The sequence below is a fragment of the Magallana gigas genome, chromosome 9 (assembly GCF_963853765.1).
Source record: "Magallana gigas chromosome 9, xbMagGiga1.1, whole genome shotgun sequence".
Lineage (NCBI taxonomy): Eukaryota > Metazoa > Mollusca > Bivalvia > Ostreida > Ostreidae > Magallana > Magallana gigas.
In genome coordinates, this window is record NC_088861.1 from 14,191,790 (window position 1) to 14,212,353 (window position 20,564).

Sequence of the window (20,564 nt, forward strand, 5' to 3'; positions counted from 1 at the left end):
TGGATTTTGTCAGAGATTTAAATTACAAATATGGGAAAAAAACACATAACTGCGTATCATAGGCGTCGGAACCGGGGGCTATTGTGAGGGGGGGGGGGGTGGGGGGGTTAGCCCCCCCCTTTTTTTTGCAAAGTTATACAGAACCGTAACAACAAGACCCTTTTTTCACAATATAGATATGTATACATTCTTTTTGTTACTTCATTTAGTTTACAAAACTCGTTGCACACGTGGACCTACAATCTCTCGTCGGGGCATGGACGATTGGAGTAGAGCACAGACTCTTGGACAGAAGCATAAGTTTGTTAGCACACGTTGTTTATATCTTAGATCCAGTAATTTTCGCCGGCTTCGGGGAAATCTGTTCGGCCACAAGTAAATGGTTTTCTCTGTCCCCTGTATCTATCGAATGTTAACTAAATTATTCCTACCTAATTCATTTTATTAGATGCAAACACTTACTTATCTGTCTGCCATGAATTTCTCAAGCCTTCTGTTTTCTTAGGCTCGCAAGACATAGCTGCCACTCTTTTCCTCGACTTGTCCACAACAAAATTGTTATATTCCTCCCTTTTTGCATGACGAAAAGCTCCTTCGAAAGTCTTTGAGTTTGACAGTAACATACCTTTTAATTTCAGGTCCTAATTTTTGAATGAAATGATCTTTGGTAAGAGTTTCTTTTTATCGTCTTGACATAAACATGTACGCTTGTATGGCCAACTTTGTTATATTTTGCGGCATATTATAACAAATATTATGTCGTCTGAATAAAGTTTCCATGAACAGTCTGTGATTGAAACACATGTCGACACTACTAATAAACCATTTAGAGTTACCATAACAGTAGCCTTCTTCGTCGTACAATAATTGTAAAGAATGCTTTTAAGTTTTCATTCAAATAAACAATTCCCATTTTCGTGCTTATATGCCATACATGTACTCTAAAAACCATAAGCTACGTTTTACTTTTGATCCCATTAAACCATTTGTCTTAAAGAGAAATAATTCTCTATTTTCTATCAACATACATTGTATTCTGTGTTTTGATGGTGTACGGGTTTGATTTGTTTACGTTTTTAAAACACTATAAATATATATACGATGTTGAACTTATCCGTATGTTTCTTCATGTTAGGAAATGCCTATACAAATAAATATCTTCTATGATTTGAAGGAAATATGTCCATTCTCGGTAGGAAACCAATATGAATTATATATCAACAAAACTCTGATGAAATCTGAACACAAGTTTTTAGAGATATTTTCAAAATGTATAAATACAGTTAATATTCGATAAAACTTGATTTGCTTTAATTTTTTTTTAAATGTTTTATTTTTGGATATTTTTAAAACTTTTATCATTTTATACGTTGCCATTGTAATGGAGTGTTTCCTCTGATGTTAGACTGCAAAATATCTGTATATTTCACCGATGCTCTTAAATCTATTTGTACAAAGTTTCTGTAGTGTTGCTAACGATCAAACCAGAGTCTAACGGTCAAAGAACATGTTATAAAAGATCACTGTGTTCATGTTTTGAAACTTCATTGAGATATGTATCCACTATTAATTGGCAAAAGTAAATGTATGTGTATTATAAAATTGTAAGTTGTAAGTCAAGAGATCTTTCATCGATCAGTTGCATAGCAGTATTTTTATACATTTCAATGTATTAGGTGCATGGAAATTTGCTTTACATTAACCTCAAATGGAAGTGCCAAATATCTATTATAAGATATATTTTCCTCAGGAATGTATTTGATAAAAATTTATAAATACTTTATTGGCGATAATTGAAAAAAAATAATTTACTAAACTTCTATTTAAGCTCAATACATGTATATTTTTAATGTTTATATGTGTATATTTTATGCCAAAAATTAATAAGGTATTAAGCTCTTGTTTCCTATACGCTACACAAATATAGATATTCAGCATGCAGAGCGTGGATCTGACTTCCGGTTCTTATTATTTTTTCAAAATCAGGCAAACCATAGGAAATCAAATATCATGATTTATACAGTTTCTAGGGAACTAAATCTGTTTTAGATTTTATGCAGAAGTTAAAAACGATACAGGAAACATCGACAGTCAACTATCAGATGAGTTTGAGTCACATTGAATCAGCCATGGGACCTTTTATGGCAATAATTAGCATTTATTTGCTATTATTTCACCGTGTTGTTACAAATTCAAATTTATGTCAAGGGTAAGTATCTAAGCTTACGTATAATGTTTTGACATGCATGGCAGTTAAAGAAGTATCGTTTAAAGAAACGGGAAAATGCATGAATCTGAATATGATATATATTGTGTTTTACATGTTCTTATTTATGCATGTATGTTAATGTACTGTTAATCTAAAAGGTCATGTAAATTTCATCTGATTAATGTGCATATCCGTTTCATTGTTGCACTTGGGGTTTTTTTTTACAACTAAAAACAGTAAGTTGCCTAAGATAAAATCATCATTTTATTATGAAAAGTCTTGATTCCTTTTTATTTGCTATCAGCAATATACAAATTACATCTTAATACTATCATTAACTTCGATTTTTTGGAAAATCTGAGTATAGGATTTTTATTAACGGGCTTTTCAAAGACGTCATATGCATTACATATATTTATTAAAATATGTTTAGCATTTAAATGATTTTGTGTGTAACAGATAGATAAAAAGTATGTATATATCGTCCCAGACCACGCCATTGAAAAGGTATTGGTCATGTTAATTCATCATGTAAATGTACTTGTAATTTAGAGAATTAACAGATAACATATATTTTTTACAATTTATAATCAACATCATCAGGCTTGTTGTTTTTTTATTTCAGTATGTTAGTTAATTTAATTTTTCTAAATTAAAAAACCTCGTAACTTTTGTCACTCTAAAATTATGTTTTACATCTTATTATTATAATGATAGAAAATATACTGATGTATTTAGGAATTAAAACTATACGGCTACAGTTCCTACAAGACATTTGACTTCATTCACTATCCCGAGATATCCCTCTTTCTCAATTGAATTCTTTGAAAATTTTAAGCCGATCTTTCCTAAATAGCCCGTGTATAAGGACATATTTCTTCATTCTACAAATCAATCTAGCACTGATTGAACGACAGGGAAAGTGATACATGTAATTGGGGTGTATAGGGAACAACACAAAAACCATGTAGAGTATTTTTTGTCTATTATGCATACGAATTACAGCAGGTTTAACTGGTTATATTTAAAATAGAATACTTAGAAAACAGTGTCACGTAATGAATAATGTAATCGGTTTTACTTCGAAAATTATTGCAATCTAATAGTATTAGGACAATTTTTATATTAATTGAAAGCGGAAAGAAATCATAGCGCCTCTACCGTGACATATGATGCGCCAGCTTTCTAGGTCAAATTCTCAAACTTATGATTTTTTTTTTTCATAAAGCAAAATATTCCCTCTGTTCTCTGTTAATTCATGTTGTATAAACGTTTTGACGAGAGTGTAAAAAATAAATCACAAAAATTCAGCTAATATTTTAACATTTTAACCGTTTGATAGCGTTGCAAATAGATAGTAGGCTTGTTCAGTTCAATAATGCTTATTAAAAATATGATCACAAAATGGAAATACTTACAAAAAGCCGTTGCAAAGCAAATAAAAAAAACGATAGAATAAAATTCATTTATAGGAATTCTTTTGCTTAGATATTTATCAACTATGGTTGTGAATACTGCTTTAATTAGAAAACGAGTTTACTTAGAGTTAAACACTTTGTATTTGAGCCTTTTTGAATATATCTTGTAGACGTGATGGTTTAGAGTGCTGTGTGGGATTTATGTGGAATTATACTGAAAACAAATGCACACGTATGTATTATTATTTAATATATAAAATTTTGAATTCCTAATAATAAAGTATACATACTTTTTTATTTTGAAATGTTCGTCTTACCTTAAAGGTTGTTTAGATGGGTATTATGGAAGAAATTGTAGTCAAACATGTCCTATGCCAAGTTATGGTTGGAACTGTCAGCTTGAATGTAACTGTAGTAATGACCAATGCCACCATATGTATGGATGTAAACGGTTGCAGTCTGGTAAGTATATTGATATCTCAAATTATTACATCGAAATTCAAAATGTTAAGTTATGTGTCTTGTTTATTTAAGACTTAGTATATTTTTTTAGAATGTAGAAATGGGCGCATTGGCCATTACTGTGAAGTTAGTTGTCCATATCCAAACTACGGAAAAGAATGCCAATTACAATGCCAATGCATCGAGAAACTCTGTGATCCGGCTACTGGGTGTAAAAGTATATATCTATAGTCAACTGTTTCTGTACAAATGTTCAAATGTAAAAAAAAAAGTAGATTTTTTTAATAAATATTAAGTAATTTTTACTTACTATTTTATAGAGCAGGAAAATCGTACTTTAACGTCATCTTCGGAGGGAGACAATCACATCACATATTCTACGAAAGCAAAAAATCAAATAGAAGAACTCAGTAAGACTACTTATAACATTATTTAAAATTGCATTTTTATTTCTTAAGCTTGTATGAAACATATATTTCTCATCCGCAGTAATATATATTATATGCAACCTAATCAACTCATCTTAAATTTATTTATTATTATATTTTGTCCGTTCGATTATTTCTTATGCATTTCTTCCCCCATTGCAGAAAATGTTTCGACAGTCCTGTTCACAAAAACATTCATCAGAAATGGTTCAGGGAATGAACTGGAAATTCGTCGTAGAAATACAGATCTCTCTCAAGATATCAAAGACCATGTTATTATCAGTCTCGCGATCCTTGTTTTGATTTTACTTGCGTTATATATTAGTCTAACTGTAAAGCAACGAACAAAAATACCACAACATTCAATTACAAATGAACAAATCCGTCTTGAAAACATTGAACAGCAGTGTTTCAAAAAGTGATATTGGAAAACGTGATCATAAACAAAGAACTTTCAATATGATTTTCAATATATGACTTTTTAATGTAACAAAGTGTATTTGTACCAATTTTCAAATTACTACATTGCTAAATTTGTATTTACTTCTACTGTTCATTCTTAGAAAGAGTTTAACAAAGTCTTGGACTTTCAGCAGGACGTATCTATCTAGTTCTTGCGTCAAAACAAGTGAAAATGACGCTGGTTTCAAGTGAAATATACACCGATTGCGTAGTCATAGCTCAAAAGCCAGACAAATCTTATTGGTTTCAAAGAGCAATGGCTTGGTGACCTACAATGAAATAGACAGGCCTACGTCACAATGCTGTTTTACACCAACTACCCAAAGTCCAAGCTCTTGTTAAAATGGTTCGAAAAGTCAACTAAACACAATTCTTATCTTTAAGATTGCTTTAACAAAACCATATGTTCTAAATTTGCTTAAACTCTTTTTGGAATATTATGACTTGTCTTTTTGATAAGATAAAAATATTAAAGGCCACGTGTTACTTTTACTTCTGTTAAATATATCAACATGTAACACACACTGCTATTAGACAAAACAAATCATATTTTGCTACATTGTATAATGAAGGTGTACATGAATATACAATATCTTACACTTCGGTCTGCATGTTCTCCAATTCTTCAGCCATAAAAGGATTAGAATCCTTAATTTGTCTAATTACAAAATCGTAGCTGATAGTAATAAAACTTAACTGGTTTGAAAATATTATGAAATTTCAAAACAACAGTATTCATTAAAACATCAGCTCAGTGTTAACAGTTCAACGACCAATACATTACCAACATATTTTCACTGTTTATAAGTATGATATGGCGACCGTTATTTCAATGTTCAGTCAAGTATTGCAAGAGGCGAAGTATGACAAATATACCTTGTTATAGCAAAACGCTATTTAAAAGTGTTATAAAAACATAACTTGAAGCTATTAGAAGAATCAGAGTTAACCAGGACCACTCCACGGTTTGTTTGTTTTTTTTTTTTTTTGTGGCAGCTTTTCTGACTCTGGTCAGTGCAAATAGGATTCATACTCTTGTACCAACTTTCTTATACAGGCGGGGATTATCCTACACCCTAATACATGTATAATATAGCGCAGAACTTACACGGTGCTTATTTTCATCTCAAACGGTTGTATCTAAAGAGAGGAATATGTTTAGGAATGATTACTTACATGTACCAGGTCGACTGATCCGGATATTTTGGTGTTATTGTAAAATGTCTGCTGACGAATTGCTAGTTCATGATTGTACAGTTAATGTAAAAGAACGTGCTACCTACTAAGACCAATTTTAGCCAAGTGCCATTTTCCAACGTACCAGTTCATCCTTAAGTGATTAATTAAAAAAAAACAAAGACATAAAAATGCACTGCCAAGAAAAAGCAATGCCTGTTGGGTCAGTATTTCTATCGAAGTTTTCTCTCTTGGATCTTAGATAAATTGTACGACATCGACCACCGGTGCTTTTTTAGGTCCCAGGCGTACTTGTTTAACATACGTTCCACTGAATTATTTTACGTTTTAGCTTGCTTTGAAATAATATATATTGTTCCTATTAAAATTAATATTATATTTCAATCAAGTTAAACATTTAAAATCACTTTGGTACATTTTGTTTAATATGTAAATGAATGAATTCTTGACAAACAATAACATCTACATGCATGTATATATATTACATGACTGTCAATTTAACACAGTTTAATTAAAATTGATCAAAAGAATCATAGTACTAGTTTAGGACTATAATCCTAAAAATTGTCGATTGTAACATTCTACAACTAAAATTGATAAAATAATGTTGCACAAATCTACATCTATTTGGTGGATGATTTATAAGGACCGGATAATATGCAAAAAAGATCAAATGTTATTTCAAAACACACCTTAAATAGTGCATTTGAGCATAAAATAACACAAATCTGCTTCTCTTCAATTGTGGTGTGTTGGTAGAGTGAGCCTTGAGCAGAGTAAGATATTTTTGACAGCAGATACAATTCGTTGTTTGAACAGAGCTTTTTCCTCTCGTGGTGTTTTGATTTTCCCAAGCTGCACAAATTTGTTTTAAAGTTTCTAGGTATTATTATCATATTTTGAACCACTTTCTTCCTGAACGCAATCATGAAGTCACTTGAACCGGAAATACCGAGAGGACATCCCTTTGTAGTATTTGTTCGTTAGTAATAATCCCCTCATCCGATACTATCTGGAAAATACAAACTACACAACTACAAACAAGTTATACTTTCAACATATAATCATATGATTCATGAAACAAAGTTTACACAAGTTTCCAGAGATCAAGTAGAGATCCGTTATGTTCTTTGGGTAACAGAATGTAGAACTAAACGGAAATTATTAACTTGATGGCGGTATTCTATGTGAATTGTTTACTGTAATCCTACATTAAAAAATGTAAATATGCTGTAACATGTATATATTCAAATGAAATCAGTTGACAAGGTGCAATTAATAGAAACATTATGTATATTTGGTCCTTTTGAATTTTTTTAATGAATGCAGAAAAAACAATTGAAAAACTTGTCAAAAAATATGGGGAAAATACATGTTCAAAACTCTATCAAACAAAAACTGACTGGTAAAATTACATAGACTATATTTTTTGTTAACTAATTAAGTAACTCTAATAAATGTTTAATAAAAAGTTTTGTAAACTGAATAAATTTTTTTAAAAATTTTATGAATATGAAATTTTGTGAATTCTTTGGAGGTTGTTTGAGGAATAAATGTAATATTTTTGTATATTTTCTATACAAATCAGATATTCTTAAATTTTAACAAAATATAATATATGTTGGCGCATAATTTAATAAATTATGATATTAAACTTTATTGCGCTTAAATTTGGCTGTTGAATTTTTTGACCTTGTGAGCTGAGGCTCACCGTAGAAAAACAGAAATGCAAAAGTATAAATAGTTTGGCCTTTGTAGTAACATTATATAAATAGTGCCTGTTTGGGAGGGTAACAGTTGAAATTGACACCCCGAGAGAACCATTGTCAACCGACGCGAAGCGGAGGTTGACAATGGTTTTCGAGGGGTGTCAATTTCAACTGTTATCCTCCCAAACAGGCACTATTTATTTTGTTATACTGAATGTCTTTTTTAAAATTTTTAAGAAAATTTTACTGCTTTTATATAGGAATAACGTGAATTCAACAGCGAACCGTACGCGCGTAATTTTCGCGCATGTAACATTTTTTAATGTTACCCGTTGCCAAGTGCATTGCTAACGCTGAGGGTAATAGTAAGTATTATTAACTGCGTCTTAACCAATCAGATTTCAGTATTTAACATGAAAGTATAACAATATCAATTGTTTAATTTGTTCAAATTTGAAAAAAAGACTTTGTTTGGACACAAATTTCTAAAACACTGGGTCTACCTTAAAGCAATAATATTGTTCGAATCTAAGTGACTACATCTATATTGGTGACTGATTTATAATCACAGGATACTTCTTTTAAGATATGTATAAAAAACAGATCATATGCTTGTTTAAAATTCATCTTATAAAACAAACTGTCAGAAAATATTAAGGCAAATTTGCTTCTTTAAAATTGCATGGCAAAAGTATCGGTAGAGTAAGCCTGAGACAGAATAACATATTATTTACTGCAAAGTACAAATTGTTGTTTCAAGAGCTGATTCTTCCTGTTGTGTTTTAATTTTTCAAAATTGCATCAATTAATTTTAAGGTTTCTGGAAAGAATATAAATGGATCATTTTTCGAGCCACTTCCTTCCTGTTCTCAACCATGAGGTCATTTGACCCGGAAGTAGCAAGACGGCATGCGTTGGCAGTATACTTTGGTAAAAAAAAAGTGTTCCCATTATAACATTCAATCAAATGCTATATTTATCATGATAATTATTAAATGTGCATTAAATGTAGATAGGTTATTTCATGTATATTTCTTGGTTTAATACACGCACATTACAACATTTAGTTCCTTTTTGGCATTGTAAAATTTGTCTACGGGTTTTTCCCTTTATTCCGATTACGAAAAAGAGCACACGGCGGGTGTGACCGGTCAGCAAAGGATACTAACTCCTCCATGGCACCTGATGCTACCTACCTCTATTTTTAGAGGCCCATGTTTGCTCTGCTGTTGCTGTATTTTTTGTTTGGACTTTTGATTTTAAACACTCTTCCTTATCACTACATGTCATGTAACAATGTTGCAAGTTCCCAACTGACTGTGTTTGTTTGAAATTCATCATGGTAATACATTCCTGCTATCATATCCACTTTCGTGCATTACATTTACTTGCAGGTACTTTTTAACACTGGAAATAGTTTCTGATATTTACGTTGGTGACAATTGACTCATACATAATTATAAAGATTGACGTCATAAATATGACCTCTCTACACGTTAAGTTTAATTTACACACTAATAATTGCTTTTTGCACTTTGGTAAATTTATAAAAGGAAATTTTTTCCAAATATATAATCTAGGATATCGGGAAGAGGAAATACTTTTTTTTAATGAAGACAGGAATATACATAACAAAAATCTTATGATTTATACATTCTGTATACACAATGCATTATGTGTTTGTCTTATACACGATGGTTTTGAAAATACAATTTGCGATTGGTAAGCTAGTTTTTTCTCACATATAAGATACTTGTAACTGTTTTAGGATGTTAATAATGCCGTTTGTGAGGTTGGGAGAGTTGGATTAAATTGTAATGTATGTTCTCATTATCCAAACTACGGTAAAGATTGTCAGTTAAGATGTTATTGTAGCAAGGAATACTACAATACGGCTATTGGATGTGAAGGTACACGTATGCAACAATGTTAATTTACTTAATTTACTATTTTTGTGTATTGAAATCTAAGACTTGATTAAGTGAAAAATATAATTTAAAAGCCTACGAAATTCTATTTCTTGATTTGCGACTCTTTTTTTTTCTCAAATAAAAACATCTGCAATGCAAATTTAACAAATAGTAATAATCCAATGAAAGTATGGTAAGATCTATTCAAATAAATTGTTCATAAATTAATTCATTGTAGTTTGTTTTCAAGAAGTTGGTACTTTATAATTTGAATTTTCAATTACTTCGTTGCATACAATATTGTAAAAAACAGGTTATTATGGAAATTTTCAAAACGTACATGTACATCGTTTATTTTAATTATAACAGCATTGTGACAAAATAAGTTTCTTTTTTAGTGAAACTACTAGAGTTTTGTTTGTAAAGCAGAAAATACATAAAATAGATTATATGTACGCTGTCTATTTATTCTAATTAAAAGTTGTTGTTTTGGTTTTGTTTTTCAAATGAAGAAATTAGCGTTTAAAACAGTTGATAGTTTAAACAAATGAACTCCGTTTCCTTAGTTTGTAATCCTAGAAGCGGTATAAATTAAGCTTCTTCTGAAATAAAAACATTAATAATAACCATACAATTTACGGCATTGTAATAATCATAAGTAATAAACGAAGTTAGGGGGGAAATCAAATATTTGAACGATTAACGTTGGAAAAAAAGGTCTAAGAAAACAATTGGAAATAATATAGAAAATATTGAAAAGGTAATATTACATTTATGTTAAGTATTATTGAAAAGAAATGTTGATGACTTATTTACTATCGGAAGCACGTGACGCACATTTTCATCGGTCAAATTCGGCATACAGTCTATTCAAAGCTAGAAATTGCATATAAAGACGACTAACTTTGATTTTGTATCGGCGATTTTCAATGCCATGTCTGAGGTTAAAAATTATGTAGTTTCAATTTTGTTAACTAAAAAGACAGTCATCAGAGGCATCGTTTAGTTTTAGGTTATCGGAAACCCATAACGTCAGGATACGTTTTTGTCATCAACTAGTAAAATATGACACGTAATTGCAAACATGCTAAAACCTTAGACGTTGAATTTCTTCTTTTATTAAAAGAAATCATAACTTATAACAGTATCTTAAATAATTTTCTCGAAATAGAAAAGTTATGGTTTCACAAAATAAGTTTGAATAAGATAGAAAGATTTAATTATTGATAAAAATTGAACAAAACAACAGTAGTTGTATTTCACATTTTGTATGCAATAAAATGTAATAAAAAAATTGATAAAAATCATGAAATTCAGCCCGGTTGAAGAACTCTTATTATATTACAATTTGAGCTTTTCGGGCAACACATTTTGATTTTTTTTTTGGCTAAACATTTTATGCAGCAAACAACTTAACTTTTACTAGTGAGTTCCAAAACTTCTATACCAAATCCAACAGAAGAGATCGAATCACGGAACAAAACTTCTCCAAAGATTGCAGTAAATGGTAAAAATATAATATTTATGTTTCAAACATTTTTCAAATCAAAGTTATATATTTTTACTCATAATCATTTATTTTTCTTAAACTAAATTGTTCCATTTTTATTCTTTTTACACATTTATGATCATTCTTGAATATAGTTTTTCTTTAAGAAATATGTCAAAATAAAGGAGCATCAATATTTATAATGTTGTGGGAGTCAACGAACAAAACTTTTAATTATCATAGTATCTTTGTTAGTATTAAACGATAAATCAAACTTCTTAAATTCATTTATTCATCAAAACACGAGAAAAGGAATTGGGCACAACTCCCGCCGACACCAAAAACTATTCCTTGGACCCCCCCCCCCCACCTCTTTTTGTTTTTAGAAAATTCCTTTTTTATCTTTTCCAGTGTTATAATAAAAAAAATTTATGCCACTGATAGATTTTGATATTGTAAAGATACTTGCATCGACCAAATAAAGTTAATTTCAGAAGAATTATTTTCTCATTTAAATTAGAGAGTTACATGTACATGTATGCAAGACATATTTTTATATAAAGCCACGCATATATCGGTATTTAATGTCTAATAATTATATACATAGAGCAAATACTATTGTTGAAATACCACATACAGTAACCCACGGTTATAGCGAACACGCTTTTAATGAATTGACGCTTACAGCGAAGTGAATGTCATTCCCCAAGTCTCTATTTCATGTTGTAAACTTGATGGATATAATGAATTACGCTTATAACGAAGTAATATTACCCGTCCCTGGGACTTTTAAGTAACTAAATAGTAACTAAATAGAAAGGTTAATTGTAATGAAATTAAAACTTAAAAATAAGTATATTAACTGTAGGTATTGTAATATAATAAAATCTAGATCATGTGGTCCTTAAACGTGTTATGACCTGTTTTTGATTTGTTTTAAGATGACCAGAAAGAAATTTATTGTATGTATTTTTTAAAAATTGTTAATTTATATCTTTATTCAGTTGTCATTATTATTTTTTTTATATTCAGAATGTGATATTGGGCTACTTGGGACTAATTGTGATGTACCTTGTCGTTTTCCAAACTACGGAAAGGAGTGTCTGTTTCTATGTAATTGTGAAGAGGAGCTGTGCGATCCAGCATATGGATGTAACTGTATGTAATCATAAATTCATGGTTCATATTTTAAAATGAGTTCCCAAGTATGAATTATAGCTTACAAGAAAAGAAAAAAGCCTCAGATATTTATAAAATTATACGTTTGAATAACTAATTTGCATGTTAATAGTGTGTGCATGTATAAGATTATAATTTACACAATTTATTTTCCCTGTATTTAAATTAAACATTCGAGTAGTCAACGGTTTTTTCTTTTCCTAGTCAGCCCCAAAAGTACTATAGTTATACCAACTACGACTCAAGACGTAAGGTCAACTGCAAACACTTTGCCAATCTTTATAAATGGTATGATTATATTGTTAAACTTTTTAATTCGAATTCCGATTGCCTTTTTCCATATGTTTGTTTTCTAGAACAGTCAGGAGTGGCATTGTCTTCTTGGAAATTAAATGGTCGATTTTCGAAAACTTTTGCAATAACATACATGTACCATAAATGAAAAATTAATTATTCAATATACTTCGTGGTACAATGATACCTACACCATCATAAAGTACCGATCAGACCAACCTTACAGAAATAAACCCCAAATAAACCCTGGGTTTACTTTCTGGGTTTACTCTGGTTTTACTCTGGGTTTACTAGAGTGGACCCAGACTAAACCCAGAGTAAACACAAAGTAAACCCAGAGTGGACACAGAGAGTAAACCCGGTCAAAAGTGTATCCCTGAAAGCAGACGCTAACTGTGTATTAGGAATACACAAGGGGCAGGAATTACAGGCAGAAGGATGGTAAAATAAAAGATGGCTCTGTTTCACAATTCAGTGCATACAGTTAAGCTCTAAAGGCAATTTCCAAGTAAACCCAAAGTAAATCCCAAGTGGACCCACATTTTCAAAACGCAGACCTAGAATAAACCCCAAGTAAACCCCAAAGTAAACCTGGGGTTTAGTTTGGGTTTACTTTGGTGTAAGGTTGGGTCTGCTCGGTACTGTAGGTAATACTCCCTCAAAACATACAACTCACTTTGACTGGCCTTTGCGTTGGTTTAAGACATAAGGGCTTCCACTTCTCAGACTTTTCCTCCACAAACTAACGGTACTTCTTCAGTCATGAGATATAGTAAAATTTCCAATGCATGCCATTTTTATTAAAATAAGGGTTTTTAAATCAACACTTTGCAAAAGGCTATACAAGATCTAACAGTATCAATAGTTCCTTTTACGTCAATTTATTGTTGTCTTTCTAATAGTGCTGAAAAAGCCCATTCTTTTAGTATTTTCGTTTCATGGTTCTAAAAAACAACAGAATGATGAGGTCAGGTTTTAGGCAAACACTTCACAATACATTTGAAAACTAAAAGATACACATTTGCCGTTTAGACTCGTCTCCAAATGAAACACATCTCCAATTCAAAGCCAATATTTCGACAGCGATGATTTCATTTGGTAAAAATTTGATCTAAGATGTATCTGTGTAAGAAGTTGTCAGCTATTGCGTAGAATATAAAAGGAGGGCGATGTTAATTATGTGTACTGATTCAAATCAAGTTTTTCTTTACAGGCGTAAACATTTTATTCATAAGTACCCGTTGAAATAAAAACGTTCATCTGCATATTTTTTTCTATTGATTTAATCAACAGGTATATCAACACACTCGAGTTTCAACAATGGCTCAATGAAGAGAATATGCAAGAGAGCTCATACCGGCTCAAATAATTTGCTTTATCGTGTTACAGTCAGCTTAATAATTGTCAGTGCAGTGTTTTTTATATCGTACATTTGTTTAACTATTTATCAATGTATGTTAAGATTTCCTTAAACAAAAACGTTGTCATATACCGTAGAACTGTCGCTAACAGGACTGTCTTTTTGTGTATCCTTCAGAGATTTACAGTTTTAAATTTGCTAGCATTGCCTAATCATTAACAAATTTAAATGAAATGTAGTTATTTTTTTATTTCTTTATTACTGTTAACATTAAAATAACTGTTTATGTGTTTTGATAGAATTTCTCATCTATAGATAAGCTATAAATCAGACATCAAATGCAAAATACAAAATATTTCGGGGTAGTCACAAAAGTTTGATTTCATAATGATAGTCCATCTTTGAAATAAACTGTAAACTAAAGTCATGTATTAACGCGGGCATTTATTTACTTTTAACGAAATGTCAAGGATGATTTCCAACGAATAAAGAAAGTGAGCGCACAAGATTGTAAGTTTGCAGGAATCCTCGACACGAATCAATATTATTCGTATTCTGACTAATATTATGAGGTGATAATTTCGGTCGGGGCGTGATCAAATCTACCATAAAGCCCTTCGGGCTTTATTGGATTTGATCACGCCCCGACCGAAATTATCACCTCATAATACTCAAAGAATAATTCCTTATTCCTTATTTCATTGTTTTTCACTCTTGATAACTCCAAGTGGTTGCTGTGTACACACGCGACCGATCAAGCGTATAATTATAGCTCTGCGTGGACCTTTACATGGATGGTTGAGTGAACTCCTGGGGGCTAGCGAGGTAGTGTTAATTGGTTAATTACGTAAGTGACACTACCCCTTGCTTCCTTCAAAGGATAGATAGGTAATTTGTAACTGATCTATTTATTGTAATAACTTATAAATTTACGGTAAACTCCTCTTTATTTAAAATATTCTAAAGTAATGATTAAGAAAACATAATATGCTTAAAAAAATTTTAACGTGAAAAAATACACTACAAAACCACACAACTAAGCTCTGTATTGTTTAAATTGAAGTAATGTAGCAGAAAATACGAGTGAAATCATGTTAGACTATCTTTTCATGTTATAAATATCAATTTCCGGCTACTATAATTTTAAAACCAAAAATGACCGGAACGAAAATTTCCAGATTCCTTAAAACTTTCGAGCTCTCGAACTGTTGATCTCTCGAAGTTTAATCATGGTCCCCTGAAGTTCGAGTTATCGAGATTCACCTGTACATGTCCATATATTAGATGCATGTGTATTCGCATTGTATTAACCTCAAATAAAAGTGTGAAATGTCACTTTTAGTATCTATTATAAGATATATTATCCTTGAGTGTTTTCATGGAACACCAAGAGTAACAAAGCGCAGGAACATTATTACATCTGTTGTTGACTTTTTGAAAGAAAGATAACTCTTTCTCATACATGATGTAAAGATATTTTCTTTTATTTCCATGATTATAATACTGGATACAGCACATTTTCATTTATTTATTTTACATCTACATATCTACTAATGTTTTTATGTGCAGCAGTCAAGTGTAATCATACTCTACTTATTAAAATTAGCAAAACCTTGAAGTCATTTCTTTTTCCTTATAAAAATCTATATGGGTGATAATACATTATCTTTGAAAAACGCATGGAAATAATATATATAAATGCTTCATTTATTATTATAATCATTAGTATGAGACTGTAAAATGTCATTTGCTTTAAAATTTACACCTTCAATTGTTGGTACCTGAGGATCAGAGAACCTTAAATTCTTTATTGGCGAAAATTGAAAAAGTAAAAAAATGTAAATTAGTTTGGTAAATGATTCACTAAACTTGCATTAAAGTTCAATACATATATATTTAATGTCTATATTTTATGCCAATTGTTAATATGGGATTAAGTTTTTTTTTCATATACACTAAATAAATATAGATATTCAGCCTCGCAGGGCGTGGTACTGACATCCGGTTTTCATTATTTTTTTTCAAAATCAGGCAAACCATAGGAAATCAAATATCATGATTTGTATAGTTTATAGAGGACTAAAGTTGCATTAAATTTTAAGAAGATGTTAAAACCAATATAGGAAACACTGGCAGTCAACTATCAAATGAGTTAGAGTCACGTCAAAATCAGCCATGGGACCTATTATGGCCATAATTAGCATTTATTCGCTATTATTTCACCATGTCGTTACATATTCAAATTTATGTCAAGAGTAAGTATCTAAGTATCATAGCTTACAATGTATTGACATGCATGAGAGTTAACGAAGTATCGTTTAAAAAACCGAAAAAAAAATGCATGAATCTGAAATAATCATATATTGTGTTTTACATTGTCTTCTTTATATGCTAATGTAACATTAATCAACACGTACTGACTGATATGATGCACGCATGTAAATTTACTTTGATTAATGTGCAGATCTCTTTATTTGTTGCACTTGTTCTTTTTACATCTAGAAAATGGTAAGTTGTCTAAGATAGAGTCATCAATTTATTAAGAGAAGTATTGATTCTTTTTCATTTGCTACTACGAATATACATATTATATCTTAATACTATCATTTATTTAGAAAAACTGAGCATAGGGTTTTAAATAACGTACTTTTCAAAAACGCCATATGCATTACATATATCTTTTGAAATAAGATAATCATTTAAATGATTTTGTCTGTAACAGATAGATAAAAATATGTATAAAAAAGATTGACCCAAACGACATCGTTTAAAAAGTATTGATCATGTAAATTCATAATGAAAAGGTCCTTGTGATTTAGATAATTAACAGAGAACATATCATGTTAACTATATATTATCTATATCATCAGGCGTGTTGGGTTTTTTGTCAGTATGCTTATTAGTTTACTTTTTCTAAATTAAAAAACCATATTACTTTTGTCACTGTAAAAATATGTTTTACATCCTAATTATACGATAATACAAAATATACTGATGTATTAAGCAATAAAAAATATTTGGCTACAGTTTTTACAATACTTTTGACTTCATTAATTATCCCAAGATATCCCCCTTTCTCATTTGAATTCTAAAAGTTTTAAGCTGATCTTTCCTAAATAATAATTATTAATAATAATTGCAATTTTTCATATAGCGCTTTTATAATGCTAAAGCATTCTCAAAGCTCTTTTACAATTATTACCCCAGCAGACCTTATAGCATTCCAGTTTAGAAGGACATACTTATTCATTCTAAAAGCCGACCTAACACTGATTAAACTAGAGGGAAAGCAAGACATGAAATCGAGGTGTATAGGGAACCAAAAAATAAGAAATACAACATGTTTAACTGGTAATAATTTAAATAGAATACTTAGAAAACAGTGTTACATAATGAATTATGTGATCGGTTTTACCATGAAAATTAATGCAATTTAATAGTATTAGGAATTATGGTATATTTACTGAAAGCGGAAGAAAATCATAACGCCTCTACCGTAACATTCGATACGTCAGCTTTCTAGGAGAAATTGGCAAAATTATCTCAGCCTTGATTTTTTTAAACCATAAGCAACACATTCCTTCTGTCAATTCATGCTGTATGAACATTCTGATGAGAGTGTAAAAAGTATCACACAAAAAATTAACTAATATTTCAAGATTTTAACCGTTTGATATAGCGTCGCCAATAGAAAATAGGCTTGTAAAGTTCAATAATGCTTATAAAAATATGATCACAAAATGTAAATACTTACAAAAATCCGATGCAAAGCAAATAAATATACGATAGAATAAAATTCATTAATAGGAATTCTTTTGTTTGGATATTTATCAGCTATGGTTGTGAATACTGTTTTAATTAGTAAACAAGTTTAGTTAGAGTTTAAAACTTTGTATTTGAGCCTTCTTTAATATATCTTGTAGACCTCATGGTTTAGAATGCTGTGTGGGATTTAAGTGGATTTATACTGAAAACAAATGCACACGTATGTATTATTATGTAAGCTATAGAATTGTTGAATTCCTAATAAAATAGTATGGATACCTTTTTTTATTTTGAAAAGTATGTGATTATCTTCAAGGTTGTTTAGATGGGTATTATGGAAAAAAAAATTGTAGTCAAACATGTCAAATGCCTAGTTATGAGTAGAAACTGTCAGCTTACATGTAACTGTAGTAATAACCAATGTCACTACATGTATGGATGTAAACGGTTGCAGTCTGGTAAGTATATTGATATCTTAAATTATTACATCGAAATTCAAATTTTTAAGTTATGTGTCTTGTTTATTTAAGTATATATTTTAGAATGTAGCAATGGGCGCATTGGCCATTACTGTGAAGTTACAAATAATGTATTTGTATTTATCCAAGCTACGGAAAAGAATGCCAATTACAATGTGAATGCAACAAGGAACTCTGTGATCCGGCTACTGGATGTTAAGGTATGTATATTTATTCAACTGTTTCTGTACAAATTATTTAATGTAAAAAAAGTACTCTTTTAAGAAAATTAAGTAATTTTTACTTACTATTTTATAGAGCAGGAAAATCGTACTCTAACGCCATCTTTAAGGCGACACAATGACATCATACGTTCTATAAAAGCAACAAATCAAATTAAGGAACACAGTAAGACTACTTATAAAACTATTTTAAATTGTATTTTTATTTTTTAAGCTTGTATATATGTTTCTATATTTCTCATCCTCAGTGATAGATATCATATGCAGGTCGGCATAGTCAACTCTTCATAAATTTATATATCGTTCACTAGTATTATATGTTGTCCGTTCGATTATTTCTTATGCATTTCTTCCCTCATTGCAGAAAATGTTACGACAGTCATGAATACAAAGACATTCATCAGAAATGGTTCAAGGAATGAACTAGAAATTCGTCGTAGAAATACAGATCTCTCTCAAGATATCAAAGACCATGTTATTATCAGTCTCGCGATCCTTGTCTTGATTTTACTTGCGTTATATATTATTCTAACTGTTAAGCAACAATAAAAAATTCAATTACAAATGAACAGATCCGTCTTGGAAACATTGAACAGCAGTGTTTCAAAAAGTTAAATTGGAAAAAATGATCATAAACAAAGAAGTTTTAATATGATTTAATGTAATACTTCTTAACGTAACAAAGTGTATTTATACCAATTCTCAAATTACTACATTGCTTAAACTTGTATTTACTTTACATTTACTGTTCATTCTTTAAAAGTCAACTAATCGCAATTCTTATCTTTAAGACTGTATTAACATAAACATTTGTTATAAATTTGGTTAAACTTTTTTTGGAATATTATGACTTGTCTTTTTGAAAAGATAAACATATAAAAGGCCACGTGATACTTTTAATTGTTAGATCTGTCAGGAGGTAGCACACACTGCTACTAGACAAAACAAATCAAATTTTGCTAAATTGTACAATGAAGGTGTACATTAACATATAATATATTGCCCTTCAGTCTGCAGGTTCTTCAATTCTTAAGCCATAAAAATATTAAAATCGATTTTGTCTTAATGCAAAATCATAGCAGATAGTAATAAAACTTAACTGGTTTGAAAATATTATGAAATTTCAACAACAGTATTCATTAAAACATCTGCTCAGTGTAAACAGTTCAACGACCAAAACATTACCAACATATTTTCAGATGTTTATATGTATGATATGGCGACCGTTGTTTCAATGTTCAGTCAAGTATTGCAAGAGGCGAAATATGACAAATATACCTTGTTATAGCAAAAAGCTATTTAAAAGTGTTATAAAAACTTAACTTGAAGCTATTAGAAGAATCAGAATTAACCAGGTCCACTACACGGTTTGTTTTTTCTTGTGGCAGCTCTTCTGACTCTGGTCAGTGCAAATAGGATTCATACTCTAGTACCAACTTTCTCATACAAGCTGGGATTATCTTACACCCTAATACATATATAATATAGAGCAGAACTTACACGGTGCTTATTTTCATCTCAAAATGTTGTATCTAAAGAGAGGAATAGGTTTAGGAATGATTACTTACATGTATCAGGTCGACTGATCCGGATATTTTGGTGTTATTGTAATGTGTCTGCTGACGAAATGCTAGTTCATTATTGTACAGTTAATGTAAAAGAACGTGCTACCTACTAAGACCAATTTTAGCCAAGTGCCATTTTCCCACGTACCAGTTCATCCTTAAGTGATTAAGTAAAAAACAAAAATTACGTAAATGCATTGCCAAGAAAAAGCAGTGCCTGTTGGGTCAGTATATCTATCGAAGTTTTCTCTCTTGGATCTTAGATAAATTGTACGACATCGACCACCGGTGCTTTTTTTTAGGTCCCAGGCGTACTTGTTTAACATACGTTCCACTGAATTATTTTACGTTTTAGCTTGCTTTGAAATAATATAAATTGTTCCTATTAAAATTAATATTATATTTCAATCAAGTTAA

At 30.5% G+C, this 20,564-nt stretch overlaps 1 long non-coding RNA gene and 1 other non-coding gene across 3 annotated transcripts; both read left to right on the forward strand.

Moving 5' to 3' along the window:
- The first annotated feature begins 1,900 nt into the window (after positions 1 to 1,900).
- Positions 1,901 to 19,378, forward strand: LOC105343077 (uncharacterized). 2 transcript variants are annotated; one of them, XR_010709726.1, is made up of 6 exons: positions 1,901 to 2,209; positions 3,798 to 3,859; positions 3,952 to 4,089; positions 4,181 to 4,306; positions 4,410 to 4,499; positions 18,947 to 19,378. It is a non-coding gene; the product is annotated as an uncharacterized protein (transcript). The 2 variants fall into 2 exon arrangements; XR_010709725.1 differs by lacking the exon at positions 18,947 to 19,378 and adding an exon at positions 4,680 to 5,448.
- On the forward strand, positions 15,965 to 18,263 carry LOC136271746 (uncharacterized). The gene is made up of 3 exons (XR_010709727.1): positions 15,965 to 16,372; positions 18,041 to 18,102; positions 18,199 to 18,263. It is a non-coding gene; the product is annotated as an uncharacterized lncRNA (long non-coding RNA).
- Positions 19,379 to 20,564: the final 1,186 nt, after the last annotated feature.